This window comes from Dasypus novemcinctus, chromosome 1 (genome assembly GCF_030445035.2).
Source record: "Dasypus novemcinctus isolate mDasNov1 chromosome 1, mDasNov1.1.hap2, whole genome shotgun sequence".
Taxonomy (NCBI): Eukaryota; Metazoa; Chordata; class Mammalia; order Cingulata; family Dasypodidae; genus Dasypus; species Dasypus novemcinctus.
Genome location: NC_080673.1, coordinates 148,393,724 through 148,421,548, shown reverse-complemented (window position 1 = coordinate 148,421,548; position 27,825 = coordinate 148,393,724).

Genomic DNA, 27,825 nt, shown 5'->3' with positions numbered 1-27,825 from the left:
GAAAACCAAAGAAGTAAGCAAAAAGAAAAATTTAAAAAGAAGAAAATGACCCAGGTGAGGGATACAAAACAAAACAAAACTTGAAAAATAGGTCCATAATTTGAACCAATTAGAAATTAAAATTTTACTGAAAGAATTTATAAACAAAAAGATAAAGGACACTGATTGACATTTACGCACCTCTACACCATAGATTCTGAATTAACATTAACATCTGCTAAAATTCACCAATTAGCAAACCTAAATGGCCTTAATTGATGCTGGGGATTAAATCAGATGTATACTTAGGGATCCCATTAAATCTAAACAAAGTTATCATTTGTGATCTTAGAGGTGTTGCTGATTGTAAAATAGAGGGCAAACTAGTATGTCTCACCTTAACCACTGGAAATATTACCTTGCCTGAATTCTCTTTAGTCCCATTGCCCTAAAATATTACATTTTGTGCATGGACTCTCTGATTTAAAGAGGAATAAGTAAAAATTAAATTGTCTTTGACACTTAGAATAAGTTTGACAAAATGGGATCTCATTGGCCTACCTTCTGTGCCCAGTTATTTTAAAGGAAATTAAAGATGTTTATGAAAAGCCAATACAAGTATTTCTTTGATGCATTTTCCCCCAGATAGGAAAATTCAAGTGCAAGTGGCTAGGGAGCTCATAGTGAAGTTTACCTTTATAACTGTCCATATATTTTCAGGCCATGAATCTAATAGTGGTCTGAATTAATTTAACTAAAGTTGGACATAAAATCTTTGTGCACATACTACAATTGCTATTTCCTGGACAATAAATCATAATGCAATTATTTAAATTAGAGCCATTTAAACAGACTGTATTTTGATCTTGTTTAATTCATCTTCACTTTTATAGATCTCTAAATATCTGCTATTTGTGAGTTTTAAAGTTAAGGGAATAAAGATATTTTATTAAATTAAATATAGGCCAAAAAACACTTATATGGATAACTCAAATGATATAGGAAAGCTAATTTCATTTCTTTAGAAAACAAAATGTATTTATGTATCTCTAATGTGAGGATTTGAATCTGGCCCGAGTTACCACTCACCGTTTCTCTATATCAGAATCCAGCATCTCACTTGAAAGAAGAGAATGTATCTTTACTCTTGCTATTAATGTAGATGAGTGAGGTCATCTGTGATTATCAGAAAAAATCATGCCAGGAAGAGATCTGTGATGTTCTCTTGAGTCTAACATCCTCTCTGCTACCAGCAAGAGACATTATTAGCAATGGTTTCTGTCATCATTTTGCAAGAGCATTTTCTGGCAACTGCTTAAACTTGAATGAACTGTCAGAAACTAGAAAAACTTAAGAAGCACTATAAATAGAAAGAAGAGAAAGAGAAACTATCTGACTCCTCTAGTTACTTATCATAAGCAACTGAGTGATTCCTTATTTTTCTTCAGTGTTTTCCAATAGAAAGTATGACTACCTATTAGTGTGTCTGGCTGCTTCAAAGCATTCCTGCTTCCAAAGTAATCAAATCTGAATCATTTATACAGGCATACTACATCATAAACTATGTTTGATTTTGGGTAATACCTATGGAATTTGCAGTTCTTTAATGTATAAAATTACCTTAGAAGACCATCATAATCAAGCCTGTGTGTTGGTGTGCAATGTTTCACATGTATGTGAGGATTTTCTCTGGGTAGGGTACAGACTTCTCTCCCCACTTGATTCAGAATGAGTCTCTAGGTTCCCTAAAACTGTCTTCCCACCAAATAGATTATAGTGCTGAGCAAATTATTCTCTTTTGTTAATGACCCAACACAGCTATCTAAGGCACTTAGCAACCATCTCTAATTTCTCATGTATTTCATTTTCACTAGCCTTCCCTCTAATCAATATTTACTAGAGTTGGCAATAGAACCATACAAATCAAGTTCTAGGAAAGGTTTTGGCTCTTCTATAGTCCCCAAGGCTAATAAACATTCTAAATCACAAATGTGACTATATAGATAACCCAATAGAAGTATTTTTTTTTTTAATGGAGCTTATGAATTTAGGGTGGATAATGGTGGGTTCAGTGAGGGAACATTCTTAACTACTAGAGTGAAATAATTAAAAAGTGGATGATGAGAACCAGCAAGATGGCAGCAGAGTAAGTAGCTCCTAGAATCAGTTCACGCTACAGGGCAGTAAGTAAACACCCAGAGCTCTCTGGAGTTAGCTGAAGCACCTGTTTGGGAGCTCCAGGAGTCCAGAAGAGCATCCAGCAACATCCTTGAAGGAGTGGGAAGAGGATACTGCCCACCTGCAGAGAAGACTCATAAATAGAGCACTCTGGAGATGGGTGCCCATCCTCCATTGAAGGCACAAGCCACCTCAGGAGCTGTTCCACAGCTAGAATTGAAAGCTCCACTTCCCCAAAACGGGGAAGGAAGAGGCAATTGGGCAGTAACTTCAGCTACTGATGAGTAAATTCAGTGGGCTAAAATATAATTTTGAGAACAGCTAAAATTTGAGCCTGTCCAAGTCAGAAAGAGCCTGGCAGCCACCATATTAACTCTGCACCTGGCATGAGGAGAAGCCATGAGGGGAGGACTGAAAATCACAGTGCTGGTGGGGACCGGCTTTTTTCCATCTAGGTCAGTTTGCAGATCCAGCCCAGGCCCAAGTGCCACTTCCAGCAGGAAGGAAGCTGCAGGGACCTGAGCCAGCCGCTCATGGAAATAACCGACCAAGCCACAGAGGCTGGTAATTATCCTACTCTGGCGCTCAAGTGGCCCCAGGAGCAATTCTGTGGCTGGAATGGGAAGATCCATTTCCCAAAATCAGGGAAGGAGGAAACAGTTGGCCACTGATTCAGCTACTGATTGGTAGACTCAGCTAGCTAAAATATAACCCTGGGAGCAGTTGGGGTGTGAATAAGCCCAAATTGGTAAGAGGCCAGTGGACACCATTTTGACTCCACCCGCAGCCTGAGGGGAAGACGGGCTGACTGAAAATCTCAGCAATGGTAGGAACCAGTTTATTTCACCCAGGTTGGCCTACAGCCCTGCCTAGTCTTCAGCACCACCTGTGGCAAGGAGGAGGCTGGTGGCTGCTGAACCAGCCTATCTAGGTAACTGCAGTTAACTTTGGCTGGCACAGATTGAAAATTGGAAGTCTACCAGGGCAACTGTAGTCATCTGGAACCCACACTGCATAGATTGCTGCCCACACCTGAAGTTCTATTCCCACCCCAGGCAGAGGAGAAAGGGGAATGAAGCTTCATTAGTCTCTCTGGGCAACTACAGTCTAGGCCTGCACTTGGATTATTCCACACAGCTGTGACTCTGTCCCTACCCCTGGCAAAAGATAAAGTTGGAAGAAGCTTCATTGACACATAGCACAATGAGGGAAGCTTGAGCCTCCACAGTTTATAGCACCAACTACATGCTTGGCTTCTACTGTACAACCAGCAAGGAAGAAAGGGCAAGAAGCCCTAAACTAAAGAGAAAAACTACACCCAGAATTAAATACTCTAGTAAGCCAGATGTGAAGACACCAACAAAAAATTACAATCCACACCAAGAAACAGGAAGCTATGACCCAGTTAAAGGAACCAGATAAGCCTCCAGATGATATAAAGGAGTGGAGGCAACTAATCATAGATGTTCAAACAAATCTCCATAATAAATTCAATGAGATGGCTAAAGAGATGAAGGATATTAAGAAGACACTGGATGAGCACAAAGAAGAATTTGAAAGCATGCATAGAAAAATAGAAGATCTTATGAGAATGAAAAGCGCAATAAATGCAGTTTAAAAAAAAAACATTGGAATCATATATTAGCAGATTTGAGAAGACAGAAGAAAGAATTGGTGAACTTGAAGAAATGGCCTCTGAATGTGAACTTATAAAGAACAGATGAAGAAAAAAATGGAAAAAATTGAACAAGGTCTTAGGGAACTAAATGACAGCAAAAAATACAGAAACATACATGTCATGGGTGTCCCAGAAGGAGAAGAAGAGAAATGGGACAGAAGAAATATTTGAAGAAATAATGGTAATAAATTTCCCAGCCCTACTAATGGACATAGATATCCATGCCCAAGAAGTACAACATACACTGATCCAAAAAAAACCCAAAGAGACAATCTCCAAGATGTTTATTCATCAGAATGTCAAAGGCCAAAGACAAAGAGAAAATTCTGAGACCAGCAAGAGAAAAGCAATGCATAACATATAAGGGATACGCAGTAAGGTTAAGTTCTGATTTCTCACCAGAAACCGTGGAGGCAAGAGGAAAGTGGTCTGATATATTTAAGATACTACAAGAGAAAAACTTCCAGCCAAGAATCTTATATCCAGCAAGACTGTCTTTCAAAAATGAGGGTGAAATTAGAATATTCACAGAGAAATAGAAACTGAGAGAATTTCTAAACAAGAGATCAGATTTTCAGGAAATACTAAAGGGGCTGCTAGAGTCTGAAACAAAAGACAGAAGGGGCCTGGAAGAGAGTCTAGAAATGAAGACTATATCAATAAAAGTAACTAAAAGTGCAAAAGAGTGGTGAAAATAAAATATGACAGATAAAACTCAAATAGTCAGGAATAAACTTAACAAATGATGTAAAGCACTTGCATTCAGAAAACTGCAACTGAATGTTAAAGCAAATCAAAAAAGCCCTAAATAACTGGAAGAACATTCCATGCTCATGGATTAGAAGACTAAATATTATCAAGATGTCACTTCTACTCAAATTGATATACAGATTTAATGCAATCCTAATAAAAAAATTCCACCAGCATTAAAGAAAAAAATTGAAAACACAATCATTAAATTTATTTGTAAGGGTAAGGAGACCTGAATAGCCAGAAACCACATAAAAAGGAAAAGTGAACCCTCATCTTCGGACTTTAAATCATAATACCTACCTATAGTGGTAAAAACAGCATGGTACCAGCCTGAAGACAGACAAAATAAACCAATGGAGCTAAATTTATGGTTCAGAAACAGACTCTTCCAGGTATAGTGGAGTGATTTTTGACTAGCCTGTCAAAGTCACACAGCTCAGGCAGAGCAATCCATTCAACAAAAGGTGCTGAAAGAATTGGATATCCATAGCTGAAAGAAGGAAAGAGGACCCCTATCTCACACCTTATCTACAAATTAACTCAAAATGGATTTAGAAAAAAAAAAACTGAAAATAAAGGCAAGAACCATAAAACTTCTAGAAGAAATTATAGGAAAATATCTTTAAGATCTGGTGGTAGTAAGTGGATTCTTAAAGGAGATAAGTAAAGGACTGAGTGGACTACTGATGTTTAATATAGGTAGAAGTTTTAATTAGCTTCCCTGTAGAAGTGCGGAAATATATAGAGTGGATAGTAACACACAGTGAGTAACAGCTAGTTTATAAATGGGAATATGACTGAATATGGTAGTCTAATTATGTAAATGCAAATTGACAGAATGCTAGAGAGTAATCTAGGAAGTGGATAGCACAGTAAACCAAGAGGTAAATAAGAATTGTGGTTGTTCGTACAAATGCAAGAGTGTCATTTGTGAGCTAGAGCAAATGTATATCACTACTGCAGGGTGTTGAGAATGTGGAGAAGAGTGGGAAAAATACAGCTGGAGTGACCTATGGACTGTTTAGTAGTAATAATATAATATTCTTGCATCTATGTGAAAGATGTACTGCGTTGCTACTGAGGCAGTGTGGAAAGTGTGAGCCAAACATACAATATGGACATGGTAACAATCAGATGATATTATTTTATTGGTAGCAAATGACACACCACATTGTGGTGTGTTGATGGAGGGGTGTGGTTTGGGAATTCTGCATATGTGCATGATTGTCTTATAAGTTTACAACTTCTGTCATAAAAATATATTTGAAAAATAATAGTTGGATGGATTGGGGGAAAACACATCAAATGTAAGATAAAGACTATGATTAGTAATAAAATTTTGACAATATTCTTTCATGATTTCTATCAGATGTCTCACAACAATGCAAGGTGTTGATGGAGGGTTGATGTATGGGACCCCTCTATGATTGCTTTGTAAGTTCACAACTTTTACTAAACACTTAATTGTTTATATATGTTCATATATAAATGATATAAAGAGAATAATAGAGTTGGTTGTGAGAGAAATACTTTGGTTAGTAGTAATATTTTGATAATGCTCTTTAATCATTAGCTAAAAAGGTTTAACAACAATGCAAGTTATTGGTGGTAGGGTGAGTTATGAGAGTCCTGTGTGATGTTACAGATGTTTGTTTTGTAGGTAAACAATTATTATTATACACTTATTGTTTATTTATATTTATGTGTGAATGATATACTTCAGTAAATTAATTAAAAACTAAACAAAATTGGAATTAGTCAAACATTTTTTTCTGAGAAGTTACTATGTGCAAGACATTCTTAAATCTACTAAGAATAAAACAATTAGCAAAGTCAGAGAATATTTTTCCTCACTTATACTTAGAGAATGCTGCCATATTAAATCTCCCAAACTTTTATTTCCTCTAGAGGTTGAATCTCTATTACAGATTGACTGGGTTGGGTGTTGGGGGCTCCATATGCCCTCACTCTGGGCTGACAGGGCAGTTACTCTGAAATTTTGCCAGTTACAGAGTAGACATAAAGAGAGCTCTAGAGGACCACATCTAACTTTCAGATGTTCCAGTACAGAAATGATACCCAACGCCGTTGCTCACACTTCATTTGCCAGAACTAGATACAAGGTCCCACTGCAACATAAAAGGACCAGGAAGTGCAATCTCCCCCTCTACCCAGGAGATGAAAATCTGAATCTGTCCCCTGAGCAGCATGAAGGACTGCTGCATGGGCATTGGCACACAATAATAAATCCAATAAATGGTAAATCTAGTTAGTTTCTATGGAGTAAAATATAAATGGTAAAGGACCTAGAAAGTTTAAGTTCAGGAATTGTAGGTTTAAATGGTAAATCAGGGAAGTCCTACCTGATATGTTGGTAATGCAGTACAGCAGTGCTCCAATATGTATTCACCAAATACAATGAATGTGCCACAATGATGAAGGAGGTTGTTGATATGGGAAGGTTGGGGAAGAGGTGTGAGGTATGTGGGAACCTCTTATATTTTTTAATGCAACACTTTTGGTGATCTATGTATCTTCAAAAAATTTCATAAGAAATGAAGAAAAAATAAATAAAAACATGAAATTGTTGAAGAGGTAAGAAAAAGAGTCATCTGGGAGAAGAAAGATCTGGGCAGTGGGTAAACCTTTAGGCAGAAAAAAGTGTAAAGATTTTGAGGAATGGGTATGCATTGCATATTTCTAAAACATCAGAGAGGCCAGTATAGCTTTAGTAGAGTAGACTGGGGGAAGCGAAATGAAGACAAGATTGAAGATTTAACTATCAGTCGTATCACTGAAAACCATTTCAAACTTTTTGGGTGAAAGAGTAAAATGACATTTCCTATGGTTTAACTGGATCCCCCTTGTTGCTTTGTTGACAATACATGATATGGGGGTTAGGGTAAAAGTAAGAACAGTTAGAAGGCATTCAAGCAGACAAGAGATATTGAGAACTTGAACCAATGTGTCAGTAATGAAGCAAGTGAGAAAGTTGGATTCTATATATATATATTTTAAGGCTGAATCAACATGATTTGCTAATGAATAGGATGTGGTGAGTGAAAGAAGACAAGTACCAAGGTTTTATCTTGAAAAACTAAAGTGTTGACATGTCCTTATTAATTCTAACTTTGAATATATATTATGACTTGGTCCTCTATTCTTTCTATTCCCACTTCTACCACCTTCTTCGATCTAAACATCATCTCTCCAGAATCATTGCAACCACTGAAAAACTAGTATACCTGTTTTCTCTCTTCTGTTCAAAATCAATTCTCCACATAGTAGCCAAAGTATTCTTTTGAAGACAAATCTGTTCCCATCACAGAGACCAAAATTCAAAGTTTTTATTTTGAACTTCAGAGGCTTTCCATGATGTGACCTTTGTTGACTATGCTAACCTCATTTATTATCATTCTCCCCTTTTGTTCATTTGGCTCCAATATGGCAGCATTTTTGTTCTCAGAACATATCAAATACTTCCAGTTCCAGGTACTTTCTCTTGCAGTTTTCTCTGCTTGGAAGCAATCATTTACCCAAACATTTGCAAATATCCTCACTCACATTTTTCAAGTTTCTTCTCAAATGTCAACTCTTCAGAGAAGACATTCCTAACCCTTCCATCTATAAGACACTCTCCTCCTCAACTCATGTAACTCTGTCATTTGCTCTTTATTTTCTCACAGCACTAATTGATGACATCATACAGTATATATATATATTTCAATATACTTTTACTTTTGTATTTCTTCCCCTATTAAGTCTATGAATTTATGAGGGAAGAGCATTTTCTGTTGTGTTTATCCCTATATTACCAACCATAGGGTGGACACCAAAGATACTTTGGTGGTAAGGGAATAAATAAATGAATTTCCAGTGGTTGCCCTAGAGATGTCTACAGTTGCTTCACATTTTTGAGGTTTAAATAAGTTAAGCAGGAATTTGGTGAACTGCCAGAAACTGTAGATGTCATAATATAGCCAGCACCATGAAATGAAAGGAGAGAAAGATTCAATTACTGATACTGTTAATATCTTGACAAAAGCAATTGAGTTCTGCTGACATTCTGAAACAATTTACAGAGTTCAAATATTGCTATCTAGAAAAGAGAATTAGGGTAAAGACAAATCCATAGCATCAAGCATACAGAATATTTATCTATTTTCTACATGGAAATATGTGCTGGACCCATTCTATTAATTTCTATAAAAGGATATGAGAAATATAAAATCTTTCAGGATATAATCCTAAGAGAAAGATTAATGAACAGTTTGGGAGGCTAAATTGAAACTTATAGAACTCACTAATTGCAAAAACTATTTCAAGTAAGATTTAAATCAAGGAATGACACTTTTTGTTTATCCAAATCTGAATGCTGAGTCAGAATACTGAATATTGTAGCATAGTTTGCCAAAGTTCCCTCAAGAACTCTGGCAGTTACAACCTTGTTAACCATATAAATATAATCAATTGGTTAAAATTAGGAAGTCTGGGCTATTTGATCCTTTGTCTTATGTTAAACAGAGTTAAATTTTTAAATGATTTTCTTAGGTATACTAAATATTAATTAGCTATATCATATATCATAAGTCCATTCTACATTTCACTAAATTAGCTGAATGAAAAGTTGGCAAGACTAGAGTATTTGTCAGAACACTGTGGAAACAATTGATGCAATATTTATAAGGAAAAATAATTCCAGATAACAATTAGTAACACAGTTTAGAGAATGAACAAATTTGACGAGCTTTGCTTTAAGAAATTCAACATAGATCATGGCTATCAAAATCAGAGCCTTGTGAGTAACGTTTCAGTTGGCTTAAATTTTTATTATATCAATATGATATTAAAATTCAACTTAGGAAATGAAGTCTGATTTACCTCTATTTCAGAGACAAGACCAAAGGGAGTCAAGGTGAGAGTGAACAGTGGAACAAAGAATAAATCTCAACTTGGTGATTTAATATACTTTAAAGGGTTACTGTCAAGGATGACAGGACTCAAATTGAACCTACCCTGTATATAAATGGCTATGTTTGTCTCCTTCAGTGCTGGCATCATGTTATTCATTCAAGGTCCCAGGGTTTGTAACCCACTGAACTAGACTGAAGACATCTTATCATTAATAGAGGTTTAAACATCAAGACATTTTGAATTGTTGTGACCCTTTTTCCAGTATTTAAATAGTGATTGTATGTCCGTAGTGAATATAGATCTAAGTACATGAGGATATTCAATATCTAAAGAAGCTATGTGCCTTGTGTTCAATTATGTTGTAACTGAGAGCAGAAAATAAAAATAAAAATATACACACACACATACATACATATATATAGTGTTAGCTACATATATTCAGTTTGTCAGATTCCATTTTTAGAGGCAGATTGAGTATCTTGCTCAAGGACACCAATTTAGTCATTGGAATCTTGATTGAAACCGAGTTTATTTGATTAAAAATATTCATATTCTTGCTAGTGTGCAACGCAACCTCGCAAAACAGACTCAAGTAAACTGGAAGCTTTTTGTAGATAAGCTGCCTATAGAAACCTTTTTTTTTTCTGACTGCCACCTTCAGTCCCCCAAAATAATCACAATGTACATAATATGAATTTATTACCTCACAGTTTTATTAATGCTCATATTTAATGTTATAGTAATTTTTTAAAGGTTAAGAATGCTACAATTCATGATTTTTTAAGTTACTTTATAGTTTTGCTATCTTAAATTGTTAGGATTAATTTCATTTGTGTTCATAACTCCTAAGAACTTTTCAAATAAACATTGTATTTCTATTTTTTTATATTAATTGTGGTCGTGTTTTTAATGAACAACCCTATAGAATAATGTTAGTCATAACATATTTTCATTCAATTTAAACCATGATTGACTGCATTTTGTTCAATAAGGATGGACAATATCTAAATGTATTTGCGATTTGTGTTTCCTGTCTTGTCCCTTGACATAGGAATTAGCTTGTATCACAGGGCATGTGTCTTTTGTCAAAATGAGGGCAGCATTTCAATTGCTATTTATTTGTGCCAAACCGTAGCTAAACTTTTTAATTCTCATGAATGTGAAGAAATGGTAGCTGTGGGCTTTGTTTGTTCTTGTTCCTGTAAATCACAGGGCAGGACAGGTTTTAGGACTCTGTTTGAATCAGCCCCTCAGGCCTCCCTTAACAAATGGGTGTCACTCAGAAACACTAGGGAAGATGACTTCTTGATTTCAATTGCACTTTTAGAGGGCTAGTGAAGTGACCTATGGCCTTTCCTGCAGTTGGTCCCAGGAAGATGGGGAATAGTAATTATAGTGTAATAAAGCATTTGAGAACTCCATTTAAATGGCAGAATTTGCATTTAAATGGAAATTTCAAAATGAAAACATGTAAAAGCTTGATAGGTACAATATTTAGTATACAGCTCATGCCAGTCCGTTAGAACATTTAATCGCATAGGTAGATGTGTAGAGGTGGGCTTTTGTGCATGCCCAAAGGTCAAGGGTGGAGGATTTGAGTGAAGCTGACAAGGAAAAGGTAAAATTCACCATAGATATGACACATTTCATCAAATTGAATTAATAAGCGTATTTTGGTTTTTGAAAAGAATTAATTATTTGGGGCACTCCACAGTTATGACCTATAGTGAAATGACTAATTGATTAACACTTAGGGAATATAATGGAATTTAACTCTCTGAACTGCTCACAGTAATTCTGCATTAATCCATTGATGAAATTATTTATTTATATCATGGAGAGACAAGTAAGGCATACATAGTTTAACTACACTTGACAATTCGAAATTATTTCTAAACTGACATGGAAATCTATCACAAAAGTAATTTCCTTATTTTAAAAAAAGCAGATGTTCAAGAAGATAAATTTATTGGTTGTAAGAAGATAAATGAACTCATTTCACTGCAATACAGCATATAAAAGAGAAATTATTTTTTAAAAATTATAAAATAAGTTAATTATAAAGAGTACTTTCTTGATAAGTTGATCAATATAACCTATTTAAAAGTAATTATAAAAGATAATTTTGAAGATTGTTAATATTATAAATATCAGAATGATGGTTTCTGCCCAATTACTTAATGAATAGCTATAGATCAATTAATTCATCAATCAGAAGGCAAGGTAAAAATGTATAATATTATGGTGTTTCTAATATTGTTGCATTAAAATATCATACTTTGACAGATAATCTAATAAAATATTACAGATAATTCTTTTCTCCTTAGGTTTTATATATTAAAAGAAAACCTTAAATATTTATTTTAAAAAAGGAATAGCATGAGATTACCTATATGAAAACAATGTAGTTTTCTAAATTTCTAAATTTCTAAAAATGTAGTGTATTCTAATTGAAGAAAATTAGATCAATATGGTGCTTAATGCACATTAGTGTTTCTTACCCTGTAATGTTCTGCTTTTTCGTTTTGTATTTAATAATGTAAGTACATGTACCAATGTCAACAAAAGTAGACTTATTTTACTATTTGGCTTTTCTTTAGCATCTATTCACAGATTATTGAGTTTAGAGATGTAAGCTTTATTTGTGGTCTCATAATTTAATGGATTATAAAAGTTATAAAATAAGAAATAACCATACTTATGATCCAGTAGATTTGTGAGTATTTAGATTGGACCTAATTAAATGTAGATGATATTTTAAATACAATAGAATTCATATCAAAAAGTAACATGTATTGTGATGGGTTTCATTTGATGCAGAAATTCTTGGATTATGCTAGTTTTCTTTCAGTGACATAAGCAATTTCTTAGCAGAATTTTGAATCCCATTAATGAGTTTCTCACTCACATTATATAAAGCATTTAATATAATAAAAAATAACAAAAAGACGTTAAAAACATATTTAGCACAAAGAGATGAAATGGTGTGAGAGAAACGCCATTTTCAGTAAAGTTAGGAGACCTGAATAAGTTGGAAGAGTTTACTATGCCAGAGATCTGCTGGACAACGTTTGTGAAGGAGTTCTAAGTGTCAAGAATATAGAATATTGCACTTGCTAACTTTAGGCAGTAACAGAACCAGATCAAGCAGCACTTTTCTCTTAATGTTTTCTTTTCTTTTAAATTTTATTTTTTAATTATCTTTTTTTAAGTTAATAAATTTTACAAAATGTTACATTAAAAAACATAAGAGGTTCCCATATATTCCACTCTTCACCCCTCTCACCCCCATCATTTTTTAATTATATTTTTTGAAGATACATAGATCACAAAAAATGTTACATTAAAAAATATAAGAGATTCCCATATACCCCCCATCTTTCCCCACCCCACTCCTCTCACATCAACAACCTCCCTCATCATTGTGGCACATTCATTGCATTTGGTGACTAGATTTTGGAGCACTGCTATACCACATGGATAATAGTTTACATTGTAGTTTACACTCTCCCCCAGTACATTCAATGGGTTATGGCAGAATATATAATGTCCAGCATCTGTCCCTGCAATATCATTTAGGACAACTCCAAGTCCTAAAAATGCCCCCATATCACATCTTTTCTTCCCTCTCCCTGCCCTCAGCAACTACCTGGCCACTTTCTCCACATCAATGCTACAATTTCTTCCATTACTAGTCACAATAGTTCTGTAGTAAAATGTCAGTAAGTCCATGCTAATCCATATTTTATTTCTCCATCCTGTGGACCTGGGAATGGTGATGTTTTTCAACTTATTTTGAAAAAAAATGTCTATTTTTTTGTACTTCTGCTTTCATATTTCATATTTCTGTTGTTTATTTTAAGACCTATGAACTCTCTAGCCCAATCATTACAACAAAATCCCCCTGAGTTGTAGTCTTCTATTTTTTGAAACCTCTGCTCATAAGAATGGGTGGTAATGGCTTTGTTTTTGCCAAGATACTTATTCTGCCAATATGTTAGCTGGTAAATGTGTTAATACTCTTAAGGAATACAATTAAAATATAAAATGCAAATATTCAAAGAGATATCCAAAGGTATCTCTCTGGATTTGAAAAATGTGGCAACTTCAACAAACTCCCTGGATTTAACTTTCTTTCAGGTTTCTGTCATGTTATCTACCCCATACTTGAAAACCCTGTATTTACACATACCCCATGATAGATTGTAATTATTTTCCTAAGTTTCTGTTCACTAATTTGGTATTTAGTGCTGTGCAAATTTCTACTTCATCACACCTAATTACCAACAGTCTCCCAATATCCAGAAATTTCTTAAAACGTATTCATCCACCAAATATTAATTAGTTGCAATCTATATGCCAAGTTATGTGCTTGACTCAACCATTTATATTCCATTTGCTTTCTGCAACAATAATAACCACTGGTATTATTATTCACGATGACAATCTATTAAAGATTCCGGCAAGGAAAACTCTTATCCACTAAATATCCATCAGTTTAGGATTGAATCATGTCCCCCACAAAACATGTTCAACTTTTAACCTCTAGTAATGTAACTATAGACTCACTTGTGAATAGAATCATCAGAGATCGTGTTTAAAAAATGCCTAATTAGGTAAGTGTGGTTATTAATCCAATATGAGTAGAGTCCTTATAAGCAAATGAAACTCTGACATGGGGAGAGTAGCCAGAGTAGAAGTCATAGAAGAGACAGAAAAAGACATATTGCCCTGTGATGGAGGCAGAGATTGTCAGCAAGACACCACAAGAACAGTACAGACTTTGGAGAAAGCATGACCTGTTGATACCTTGATTTGGGGGTTCTATCCTCTAAAGCTCTAGTATAATAAATTCCTGTTATTTAAGCCAACCAGTTTGTGGTACTTTTTAAAGCTTACACAGCAACCCAAGACAACATCCATTGAAAAATATAATTTCTGAATACCCATTATGGGCTAGTCACCATTCCAACAATTGAGGATACAATTTATTCATTTTTCCATCGATGCTTTATGTCCAGATGCTGAGGAGTTCTTTGCAACACCTTCAAGATTTTGGCTTTTATTCCACAGATTGAACATTGCAGAACTCATCAAAGGTTATTCAACAGTAATGGGAAATAATATTTTTGTTCTGTATTTTACAAAAATAAAATAGCTGCATTGAAGTACACACTGAATTTGAGACAGCAAAGATTGGTACCAGGGATAGTTCTTGGTAAGCCAAGAAAATGCTAAAGGAAGAGATGAGAATTCTGTGAACTAAGTTGATGGCATTTGGTATGCAGAAATTCAAGGGTATTTGAAAGATAGTAAGGAAATGATAAGGGTCATCTTATTTCTTCCATTTGATTTTCTATGATTAAACAAAATTCTGCCTATGTATTTTGCTGCATATCTTTATTAGTGCAGAACTGAACTTCTCTAATTGTTTGAGAATGTTAATTGATTCCCTCATTGTTACATAAAATTGAATAGAATGATGATGGGGAGATTTTGCATGAGAAATTATTAACCAAAATATTTATGGTGGTTATCTTAGGCACATTGTTTTAAAATTTCTGTATATTTTACATACTATTCAAAAAATTTTACAAATAATTCTTTTTTATATTATTAGGGAAATAGCAGTTATTTCTATTCTAGATAAAAGTTATTGCTTCCTCAGTGAGGCCTTCCTTAAGTCAACCAGAGAATGTTGGCACCAAGGCATCTTGCATAATTCTATGTTTACGTTTGCTTTAGTCAGGATTCTCTAGGGAAACAGAACTGACAGGATATATGTGTAAATACTATGAGATTTTATAAAATTGTCTTATCCAAACTTGGGGGTTTTTAGTCCAAATTCCATGAAACAGCCTACATACAAGCCAGGAACTCTGATGAAGGCCCTGGATGAATTCCCAGGAGAAGCTGGTTGTCTCAAGTAGAAATGGGAATTCTTTCTCTGAATGCTGAAATCAATTCTCCTTTCAAGGCCTTCAATTGATTGGATGAGATGTCGTTTTTGCTGAAGGCAACCTACTCCATTGATTGTAGATATAATCAGCCATAAGTGCAGTCCACTCACTGGTGATATAAGTCTATGAAATGTCTCAAAAATTTATAGAAAAAAATTAATGAATAAATAGGTTAGTACATATGAATACCCAATAAATAACATTATGTGTGTTATTTTCCATTGATTATTAAACTTTATGAAAATCAAGGATATTTTTAGATTACATTTTTAATTATTTAAAATGAATTAATATGATGTTCCTAGCATGGGTGAGAGATCTGTGAATGGTTTACATATTTAGCTGGTAAGCATTTGTGCAATGATAATTTTTTTGTGGAGTCAGAAATCCCTACAGATTCTATTGTGACTTTGCTTCATTGTCATAAAGCTCAGAACTGAGATCCATGGATATGTTTGCAGTTTGGAGTACATATTAATAAACAAAAAATAGGATCAAATTTTGATTTTAACAGATAAATGAAAGTTCTTCTCCCAGACTAATATTAAACCCTTCACTATAGTTCTCACTCCATATTATGGAATGGTATTTAGCAATAAAAATGGAAGATATTTTCACAATAAACAAAAACTATATAATTTTTTAGGGATTAAGAAACTCTAAATCAAAATATAAATAACACTGGTAGTTCCATTTAAGAGAATTTATAAATTCTCTTAAAAACTTGAGAAAAAAGGTACATCATGAATATTAACATGTAATTAAGCAAACTGTCTTGCTTTTGTAGTATAAAATGGATATATAATAACATCTACCCCTATTAAAAACAAACCCCGCTATTAGCTATTTAAAATTGATTATATAACTATTCCTAATTTATAACCATTTTATCATTATTTCAGTGAGTTTTTGGACCAGTTATGCAAAAATGGTAGTCACTAACCATTTTTCTTAGTAAATATATTGCATTTTCTTTCTATACTTCTATAAGATTTTGTAGTTAAAGTCATAGAAAGGCATGAAGATTTTTATTTGAGAATTTAAAAAAAAATAGATCTTCCATCTCAGCTCTGTTCTCTACTTTATTGGTGATTTACTATTTTAGTTCCTAAAACATTGGTGACATTTAATCTGCAATTTCACTTGCTTATTTACTAGATTATTAATTCTTTGTCATTGTATTTATTTTAGCCTCCTAAGCTACCAAAAATTACATACCAGAAATGGGTTTATTTTAATAATGGGAATATATTAGCGTAGAAGCTTACAGTTTTGAGACTGAGAAAAATGTCCTAATCAAGGCAACTTCAGACAAAACTTTCTCCCTGAAAACTGGCTCCTGGTGATCCCGTATTCCTCTGTCACATGGCAAGGCACATAATGACATATACTGGTTTCTCCTTTCTCTTCTGGGTTTCCTTTCTTTCAGCTTCTGGCTTCTGTGACTTTCTCTGTCTCTCTCTTCTTATTCATTCTGTTTATAAAGAACTCCAGTAAGAGGATTAATATCTACCCTGCCAAGCCTTAATAGAATTAACCTAATCAAAAGACCCTAATCCAAAAGTTATACCCACAATAGGTTCACACCCCCATATGAATGGACCATCTTTAAGAACATGATTTTCTGGGGTACTAACACAGTACCATATTAGTTCTTTTTGCTATTATATTATTCTACTTAACTTCTATGTCCATTTCCTCAGACTTGTGTAGATGTCTCACAAAGATAATCAGTACTTAGCTAAATAGTCAAGGAATATTAATACATTTTAAAATGAATGAAGTATGATATTATATATTTTACGTAAATTTACAAATTAAGCTAAATTTTTCATGTTTATACTAATAATTCACTGTGACATGAGGTAAAAATGGAATATTGTGGAGTTCCATGTCCAAGATGGAGTAATAGGCTCAGGGCCTGCAACAACTGAAAATATCACACAAATACTGTGAAATAATAGATCTCAAAACATTGGAATCTTGCATACAACCTAAAACGAAGAGAAAAATCAATTAATTAAATGAAAATTGACACAAATGACCCACACAAAATCAGTCAAAACTGACCTAATTACAACCATAATAAATTTAGCAGAGAAAGACATTAAAACAAATGAAACTGTGTCTATAGGTTCATGAAGCTACAAAAAATATTACACAAATTGCATATGTAGAAGATAAAAAAAGTAATTTTCTAAAAGTAAAAATCACAATGATTAGTGAAGTATATAAGAGTAACAGAAAATCAGATACTGTAGGGTAAAAGATTAGTGAAAATAAATACATGGTAATGGAAATTGTCCTAATTGAAAAACTGACAAAAAATACTGAAGAATAAAAGCAAAGAAAGAAAAACAAACAAATAACCAAACAAAGTATAGATGAGGTATGTGACATGTATATTAGCAGTCTAATATAGATGTAATTGGATTCTCTGGGCAGAGGCTGGAACATAGCAATGTTCAATGAAATGTCCAAAACTTTTCAGAAATTGAAGAAAATTATAAACACAAAATTAAAGATTCTCAAGAAATGCTAATCACAGGAAATATTAAAAAATCCACCAAAGTCCATGACAATTAAATTGCTGAAAACCTATGATAAAGAGAAAATCTCAAAAACAGTTGGAGAAAAAAGGACACATTACGTACAAATGAACAAAGTAAAAATAACATCAAATTTTGTCTTGGAAACAGTGTAAGTCAGATATAGTGAGGAACATCTTTATAGTACTGAAAGGAAAAATAAAATACTGTCAGCCTACAATTCTATGCCTGAGAATATGATTTCTTTCAAAATTGAGGAGATAAGAAAGACTGTTTTAGATATACAAAAATTGAAAGAATCTATCACCAACAGACTTGCTCTGCAATAAATAATAAAGAAATGATAATAAATGGACATCTGGATCTACTAAAAAATGAATAGCATCAGAAATGGTGACTACATGAGTAAATGTGAATGCTCTTTATATATATATATATATATATATATATATATATATATATATATAAATCTCTGTCACAGTTAATTGACTAAATATAGTAAAACTAATGATAACAGATCATAGGGTTTCTGTAAAGAGAAAAAACAGTAAATATTTTAAGCTTCATAGTCTACATTTGGTTTATGATGAATATTCCTTTTCTTGTTTGTGTACTTTACAACTTTTAAAAGGGTAAAAATCCCTATTATTTGCAGGACTATACAGAAACGAGCTATGGGCTGGATTTGGCCAGTGTATTGTAGTATACTGAACACTGGTTTAAAACATGAAGCAAAATGCATGACAACAATGACTGAAAGATTGAGGGAGAGACAAATGGATGCATACTGTTATAAATTCTTATATTAAACAGGAAATATCAAAATAGCACTTAAATATAGACTTGACACATTATGTATTTATATATACAATATAAATTATATATACTAAAATTCTAAAGCAAATTCTAAAATAATCCACAAAGAATTATAGCCAAAGAAGAAAATAATATGAAATAATAAAATATACTCAGTAAATTGAAAGAGGCAGAAAAAGAGGAAGAAGTGTGCAAAGGACAAATTGGACAAAGAAAAACAAATATAAAGTTAGTTGATTTTAAAATCAGCCATGACAATAATTTAAATGGTCTAAATACACCTATTCAAAGGTAGGTATTTTTCATGATAAGATGGCTTTGCCCACAAGATACTTACTTCATATATAAAGACACAAATACATTGAGAGAAAAATAATGGAGAAAAAGATATGCCATGTTAACACTAAACCCCTCCCCTCCAAAATTGGAATAGTTAATTGATGCTAGAAGGAAACTATATGAGGAATAAAGAAAATCATTTCATAATGTTAGTGGAATCTATTCCTCAAGAAGAGACAATTTTTTAAATGTACCCATATAATATCAGAATTTCAAAAGACATGCAACAAAAAATTGATGGAACTCTAAAGAAAAATGAATATACTCAGCAATTACAGTTAGAACAATTTGACAACCATTTGGGCTTAAAAATATTTCATGAGTATTAAATGACAAGTGCATAATGGAAAAGGCAACTTCTCAATTTGCTCTAATGTATGGTATGCATTTAGAATATCTGGAATTTCAATTTCATAAACAGTTGTTGAAGATGTCAGAAAAAGACAAGAGTTAAAGGTCACTCCAAGATTAAATCCTGAGTCATTAAGTAAAATGCAGAGTCATTAACAGAAATATTAAACACAGAAAGGAAGCTATAATATATTCTATTTTGGAAGTGGTGAATTTGTAGAAATAACTACTCATGATTTCTCATTTTGGTTGGAAAATTATATACTGTACCTCATAACAGATCAGAGACATTCTTGTCCTTTGCAGAGATGAGATGTTAAAAGTTAAACAGAAGAAGTAATTCATTAAACAAAAATTAGAGTATCATGTCTTTAACCTTGGTGAATGGTGCATACAATTAGGGCTGCAGAAAAGGAAGAGTCCAGTGTAATGAGAGAAAAGGAGTAATTATAGTAATAGGAGGAAAGACAAATTAATGGGATTACATAGACATCGACATTGGTAAAAGAAATTATCAAGATAGGTTGTTTCCCAGTCAAGTGTTATAGATAGGTAAACAAAAACAAAACCACCAAAAAAATTCTATTTGATGTTGAAAAAATAATTGATGTTCTTAAAGAAAGTAGTTCTGATAAACGGTTAAGGTTAAAAAGATCATTAGGAATTAAAGGGGAAAACAGATATTAATTTTAAAATTAAATCATTTTGCATTCAAATCAAAGAGAGATGAAAGTAGTATGGAAAAGTATAGGCCACTGGGATGTTTTATTTTGCATTGAACAAGTGGGCAGCCCTACCCAAACATATCAGCTAAGAACAAGGAGTCTACATGAATATCGAGGCTAATAATACAGGAGAGAGAAAAGATCTCATACTGGATTCAGGATATTTGCACAAATTAGGCACACAATAAATTGTTGAATTAAATGCAATGGAAAGAGTGAAAAGGATTCCTGACAGTAGAGAAGAGTGATATAGTAGTGGACCAACGCAATTTCATTCACTCGATAACTGTGGTTATATTGCCCCTTAAGGACAAGCCAAAACACGAAATAACCACATGAAGACAAAAGACTTAAAACAACAAAATTACTTCTTTAATATATAAGGGATAAATGAGTAACTCCTTTATGTAGCAAAGTGATCTTAGAGTGTTGTCTTGCTGCTATTTAAAAAGAAATTTTAACTATGTTTTATAGGGGGGTGTTGGCAGGATTGTACTCTGAAAATCATGCTTATATAATATTCAAGAGCCAGAAGCTGTGCCTTCAATTATTAAGGTTTTATTTAAGACATTGACTTAACAACAGGAATTCTGCTTAAACTTGCTTGATTCGCAGTGCCTGTGTTTGCACTTCTAACACTGACTGTTTTATCTAGTCTATTAGCTTATTTGGACTGAAAAATGTTTTCTCTGACAAGCTTTAGATTCCTCTAAAAATTAGAGTAATTTAGCGTAGAAGACACTAGTGTATTGCTGCTTTCAAAAAAGGAAGATGCAGATGTGAATGACCTTAAAGGTCTTTGTTCAAATCAACTTCTTTCTCCCACTCCTTTTCTTCCTGCAGGAGAAAAATCGGTCATGTCTACACAAATTCCAATTCCATTAACCTTTCAGAGACTGCTGAGACATGGTTGTACTAAGGTCTCTAACATTATATATGTCAAGAATTGGCTGGCGTGTCCTTTATAATTCTCTTGTAAAATCTAGACTATTTCAGATAGCTCATAGTTCATTTATCTGAGAGTATTCAAGTGCAACACAATTTTGATTTCTGTAATTAGCGCCCAAACTTTTGGTTCATTGGAGGGATGAGGAGAAGGAAATGCACACATGCACACACACACATGCACACATGAACACACACAGACTTCATTTTAGTTGCCTTTTGTTATGTTCTGGTTAAATATTCTATGTCTAAAACTCAAAGGAAGAAAATAAAGATCGGGGAATACAACTACAAAACACATAATGTATTCTGTCTCTCCTTCTCTATAGTAAACCTAAGAAAGTTGTGTAAATTGGTAGCACATGATAGCAATATGAGAATTGTAGAATCAGATTGCCTAACTCCTATCTTCATTTCATCTTTTATAAAACATGCAGCCTTGGCTTGGGAACATAACTTACTTTTGCTGTGCATAGGTTTCTTCAAATGTAAACAGGGTAAGCCTGACTAATATAGTTATTGTGATGTTGAATGAATAAATATTTGCCTTAAACATACTAAACACTCACTAAATGTTAGTTGTAATTATTTTAACCTTGGATTAAAAAATGAGAGATTGCCAAAATTAAGGCATTTTGCTAATAATAGATAACAAACAACAACTAAAAAGGAATAAAAGGCAAATAGAATTGGAAACAAAAAGCAGGATTTTTGAGATCATTTTAGCTTAAATAGCCTTTCTTAGAATTGTATTAACCCTTTTTGGTATTGATAATAGTATAGTATACTACCTAGATTCCAAGGGAACAAAGTTACCTAAAAAAATCCTGTAAATATTGAGTATAAACCTGTAAAACTCTATTATATCAATATTGCTTTTTAAAATATTTCTGTATGATACATTGCAATTTAGTGTTCATAAAGAAGGCAAATAAAATGTATTTTAAGTATCTGTTTGAGTCCCTGTTTTCACTCATTTTGAGTATATAACACTGAGAGAGTTTACCAGGACACATGGTAATTCTATTTTAAATTTTCTGAGGAATCTCCAAACTGATTTAAATAGTAGCTGCATCATTCCACAGGGCCACCAGCAACATATAAGGGCTCCTATTTATTCACGTCCTTATCATAACATATCATTTTCTGTTTTTTTCTTTTTTAAATAATAGCCATGCCAGTGAGTGTGAAATGGTACTTCATTTTGGTATTGATTTCCATTTCTTTGATGACCACTTATGTTGAGTATATTTTCATGTACTTGTTGGCCATGTATATATATTACTTAATGAAAGTCTATTCAATTCCTTTGCCTATTTTTATATTCTTTGTTTATGACCATTTATTTAAAGACCCCAGCAGTTATCTCTCAATTTTCATGTAACCAAGTTTTATGATTTAGAACAAATAGGTGTGCACTTTAAATTACTGGTTTTTTTTTTTTTTTCATTAATTCCTTTGGAAGTAAATGTCATTGGAAACTTTTTTCTGAGAATTATTTATTTATTTTTATTAGAAAAGTTGTGTGCTTACAAAACAATCATACATAATTTACAGGATTCCCATATATCACCCCACCAACCCTGCCAACCAAGTCGTTACCCCTTGAATTGTTGTGGAATATTTGTTACAAATAATAAAATAATATTATCAACCAATTACTGCTAACTACATTAAATATCTTATATTTGGTATGTTTTTAAAAAAACACTCTATTATTATTATTAACACCATGTATTAGTATTATATATTTGTTATAGTTCATGATAGAATGGTCTCATATTTGAACTGTTAACCACAGTCCATCATTCACCAGAGGGTTCACTGTTTTATATAGATCCATGCCTTGTATAATCCATCCAAAGTGTACACTCAGTGGATCTCAAATTCATCAGAAAGTCATGCTGCCATCAACATGGTTAATTTTAGAATGTTTTAATTATTCCAAAAGGAAAAATCCCATACCCATTTAAATGCCCTGTTGTTGACCCTTAGAATTAATAAAGTAGCTTCTTTACCATTAGTGCAAGAATATTACAATAATACTATTAAATATAGTCCAGAAGTTATATTAGTTGTGCTTTCCCATATATCACCATATTTTATTGCCTTACAATAGTAAAATAAATTTGTTCTAGTTCATAAAACAATCTTGTATATGTACTATTAACCACAACCCTCATCCACCACTGAGTTAACCATGTAATACAGTTCCGAGTGTATATTGTAGCTTTCTTTCAATTAACATTTAAGTCCCTACACTACCTCTTATAGCCACAATCTCACTTATAAATCATCAGTGTTAGTCATATTCACTATAGTGTTCTTCCTTATTAAAAATCTATATACATTAAGCATAATCTGTCATACTCAACCATCACTCTATCTCCTAGTTACCTATAATCTAGATTTCAACTCCATTGACTTAAACATAATATTTTGCTCATATTAGTGAGACCATAAAATAATTGTCCTTTTGTGTCTGGCTTATTTCACTCAACAATGTCCTCAAGGGTCATCCATGTTGCCGTATGCACCCTGACTTCTTTTCTTCTTACTGCTGAATAGTAATCTATCATATGTATATAGCTCATTTTGTTTATCCATTCATCAGTTGATGGACACTTGGTTTGTTTCCATCATTTAGCAATTGTGAATAATGCCACTATGAATACCAGTGTGCAAATGTCATTTTGCATCCCTGATTTCAGTCCTTCTGAATATATTCCTACTAGTGTGATTGCTGGATCATATGGCAGTTCTATATTTAGCAACATGAAGAACAGCCAAACTGTCTTCCATAAAGTCTGCCTCATTCTGCATTCCTGCAACTGTGAAGGAGTGTTCTTATTTCTCTACATCCTTTCCAGCACATGTAGTTTTCTGCTTTTGAATAATGGCCATTCTATAAGATGTGAAATGATAACTCATTGTGTTTTGGTCTGCATTTCCCCAATAGCTAGTGATGTTGAATATTTTTTTCATAAACTTTTTGGCCATTTATATTTCCTCTTTGGAGAAATGTCTATTCAAGTGTTTTGTCCCTTTTTAAATTGGGTTGCCTGTTTTGTTTTGTTTTTTTATCATTGAGTTGTATCTTTTTTTACACATGGAAATCAAAGCCCTATGTGATATGTGGTTTCCAAATATTTTCTCCCACTTTGTAGGTTTCCTTTTCAACTTCTTGATAAATTCCTTTGAAGCACAAAAGTGTTTAATTTTGAAGAGGTCCCATTATTTTTATTTTTGTAATTCATTATTTGGGTGTAAGGTTTAAGAATTAAAAGATATATTGTGGTACATAAGTGCGAAGGAATATTATTCAGCCATAAAAAGAATGAAAGAATAGTGTTATGATGCATGCTACAACATGGATGAAACTTAAAGACATCATGTTGAGTGAAATTTGTTAGACACACAGAAAGACAAATCTTATATGATATTGTTTGTATGAAATACCTAGAAAATGCAAACTTTATAGAAACTGATAGTGGATAATAGGTTACCATGGGTGGGGATTGGGGAACAAGAAGAGGAAGTTATTAAAGGGTGGACAGTTTCGGTTTGAGGTGTTGAAAAGGGAGACATATTGGATGTTTGTGATGGTAGCACAATATTGTGAATATAAGTAATACGACTGGAATGTATGTTTTATTGTGGTTAAAATGGTTTCCTTTTTTAAAATTTATATTGATTACTTCAATAAAACGTTTTAATTTAAAGTAAGAGAACCACAGTGAAAAAGAAAAGAGTAGGTGGGCAGGTAAAACAAGAATGAGAGAAGTGAGAATGCAAGCCCACCTAAAAAATTTTCAGTTCAAGGTGAGAATTGACGTGTGACAATCAAATGCAAAATGTATTTGAAAAAACATAAGTTGCATGGAACAAACAAAAGATGTTTTCTAAGTTGTTGCAATCTCTCTTTTAAAATTAATTCATGTATTTCTCAAATAGGTAAGAGAAAAAAGCAATATAGTATGTTCCAAGGAAGCCAAGAAATAATATATTATCAGAAGGAAATGACCAATAATGTTGAAGATGACTGAGAAGATGAGAAGGATTGAAAAGTGACCACTTGATTTGCCAGAATGGATATCATTAATATTCTTTGTCAAGGACAGATTCAGTGAAGTAATGGGGATAGAGAGATGATTGGAGTTTGCTGAAGAGACAGTGGAGTATACTGGAGTTATTGCACTAAAGATATTAAGGAGGGTTGCTATTAAAAGGAACAAAGCAACCAAAGGAGGTTATTTGGGAGATATTGAAATATCTCATGTGTAGAAAATATTTCATATTTGTTGTATTTTTGTCCACAATTAATAATTATCTTTTTTATTTTGTTTATAGTGCACTTTGCCATTAGTTTTTAAAGATTTTATGAATTTTCTCTATGATTTCTAGATTTCCTATCTTGTTTAAAGGTTCTATTTTGATACTAGACAAATATTCTTATTTCCTTCTAAAAAAGACATGTTAAATATTTGCATTAAATAATATTCAAGTCAAATTTCAGAACTTTGAGCACAATCAGATTTACTGTTTCATGATCATGCATGTAAAAAAGTTTAATAAAATTATTTTTATCTATTCTACCACTTTGCAATTTTAGAAATTATATTATTGTCTTTTGTGGTTAAAAACTACGAATATTAAAAGAAAGGAAAAGATTGACAACCAGTGGTTCGATGTGCCATTTTTTCATTGTTATGAAATTCAAAATGTTTATAAATATTTCAAGTAGAAATCTCATACTTGTTCCTTCTTTTTTGTACTAATCAAATTTATTAATTTATCACTTATATAAGCAAAATCTCAGCACTTAGAATCATGTTTTCTAAAAATAATTCTATATTTAAATAACTAAAATATATTACATGTAATGAACAATGAAAAGAGCAGTATCTCAGAGTAAATGAAGCATAGCTCTTGGACCTAACATCTGAGTTCTATTCCCTTACTTTAATAATTTAATAGATCAATAGTTTGGGACAGAGTCAAACTATGACCCATGGTTTGAATCCAGTCTGCTTCCTGGGTGGTACTCCCTGGAGTACCATCTTAATTGCAGTATGTTTTGCCAAAGATGAATAAAATGAAAGAAAAATATAAAGAAAAACTGTAAGTCTGCTAATAGGTCTCAGATTTGGACTTACTGTTATCACCTGACAGCCCTCCTCACTTTTCTATGAATAATGAATAATAAATGACAAAAATATTGACTCTTCACTCTTGTTGCAGTTAATACTTTCTCTACTGAGAATATTGCATGTATCTAATGAGTTCAAACGAGAAAAGGGAAAAGCAAAAAATAAATGTTTGCTATTGACATGAATGCTAATGTCATCTAGGTCTATAAAGGCAGATATAGCTAAACTCAGACACATTAAGATAAAAGAAACTTCACATTCATATAACCTATGACCCTAAACCAGCTTTAACAAACATTTTTCTTGAAAAGGCCATGCAGAAAGAATTTTGGGTGCTTTTGGCTTGCTTAAGATTGAATAGTGTTGCCCACAAATTCCCATTGACCTAGAACCTCAGGATGTGAACTTATTTAGAGATAGGCTCCTTGTAGCTATAATTACTAAAGAGAATATGGGAGTTGGGGCAAGATGGCATCTGAGTGAGTGCACCTCATAATCTCTCCTGCAAAAAAGCAGCTGAGTAGGGTCGGAGTCCTGCAGGACTCGGCTGTTTCGGGTGTTTGAGAGCAGAAGGTGTCTGGCCGTCGATTTGGTGAGACAGTGACAGAAGAGATTCTTGGAAGAGGTAGTTTTGGGTCTCTTACATGGAGGTCAGAAGTTGTGGGTGGGAACTCTCCCCCTAGGGCTGGCGACCCAGCTGCAATGATCCCTGAAAACTGTGTTGTGCTGAGGTGTTTCCAAATCCTGAGCCGGCTGTTTCAGGGGCTTGCAGAACAGGAGGTGTCTGGATGTTGATTTGGTGAGACAGTGACAAAAGAGATGGTTGTGAGAGGGGGAATTTTGGATTTCTGACACGGAGGTCAGAAGTTGTGGGTGGGACCCCTCCCCCTAGGGCTGGCAGCCCAGCTGCAGCAATACCTGAAAACTTTGTTGTGCTGCAGTGTTCCCAAACCCCATGTTAACCGGATATGTGGTTCCCAGGTCTGTATCCCCTAAACCCTGGTAGCCCATGCTCCAGAGACTCACATACCTTGAGTATGCAATTATCACAGACTTCCCATTCCCGAATCCACCACGCCCTGAAGTACATCTGACGTCCTTGATTACGTAGCCCTCTGCGTTTTTTATTGTTGTTGTTGTTGTTTTTCTCCTTGAGCTTGGAGGAGTATACCAGCTGACTTGGGTAGAGTCTGGGAAGAAAGAAGAGGTGAATCTGCTTAGGAAGTCCATTTTACCTAAATGTCCTGGGATAGGAAATTTGGTCTGGGAGAAGGTGGAGTCAGAAAATCAATTAGACCTCTCCTAGCACACCTAAGGGGAAGGGACTGTAGGACGTGCTATCCAAGCTTCCAATAGCATATTTGGGGTTCCTGGTGAGATGTAAGTGCTCTCATGCTAGAAATAAAGAGTCATAGTCTTCTGTGTTGAGTTGTATCAACAAGGACCAACTTGAATCTCCTACCAGACCTCTCAGGCAGCTTTCCTGCT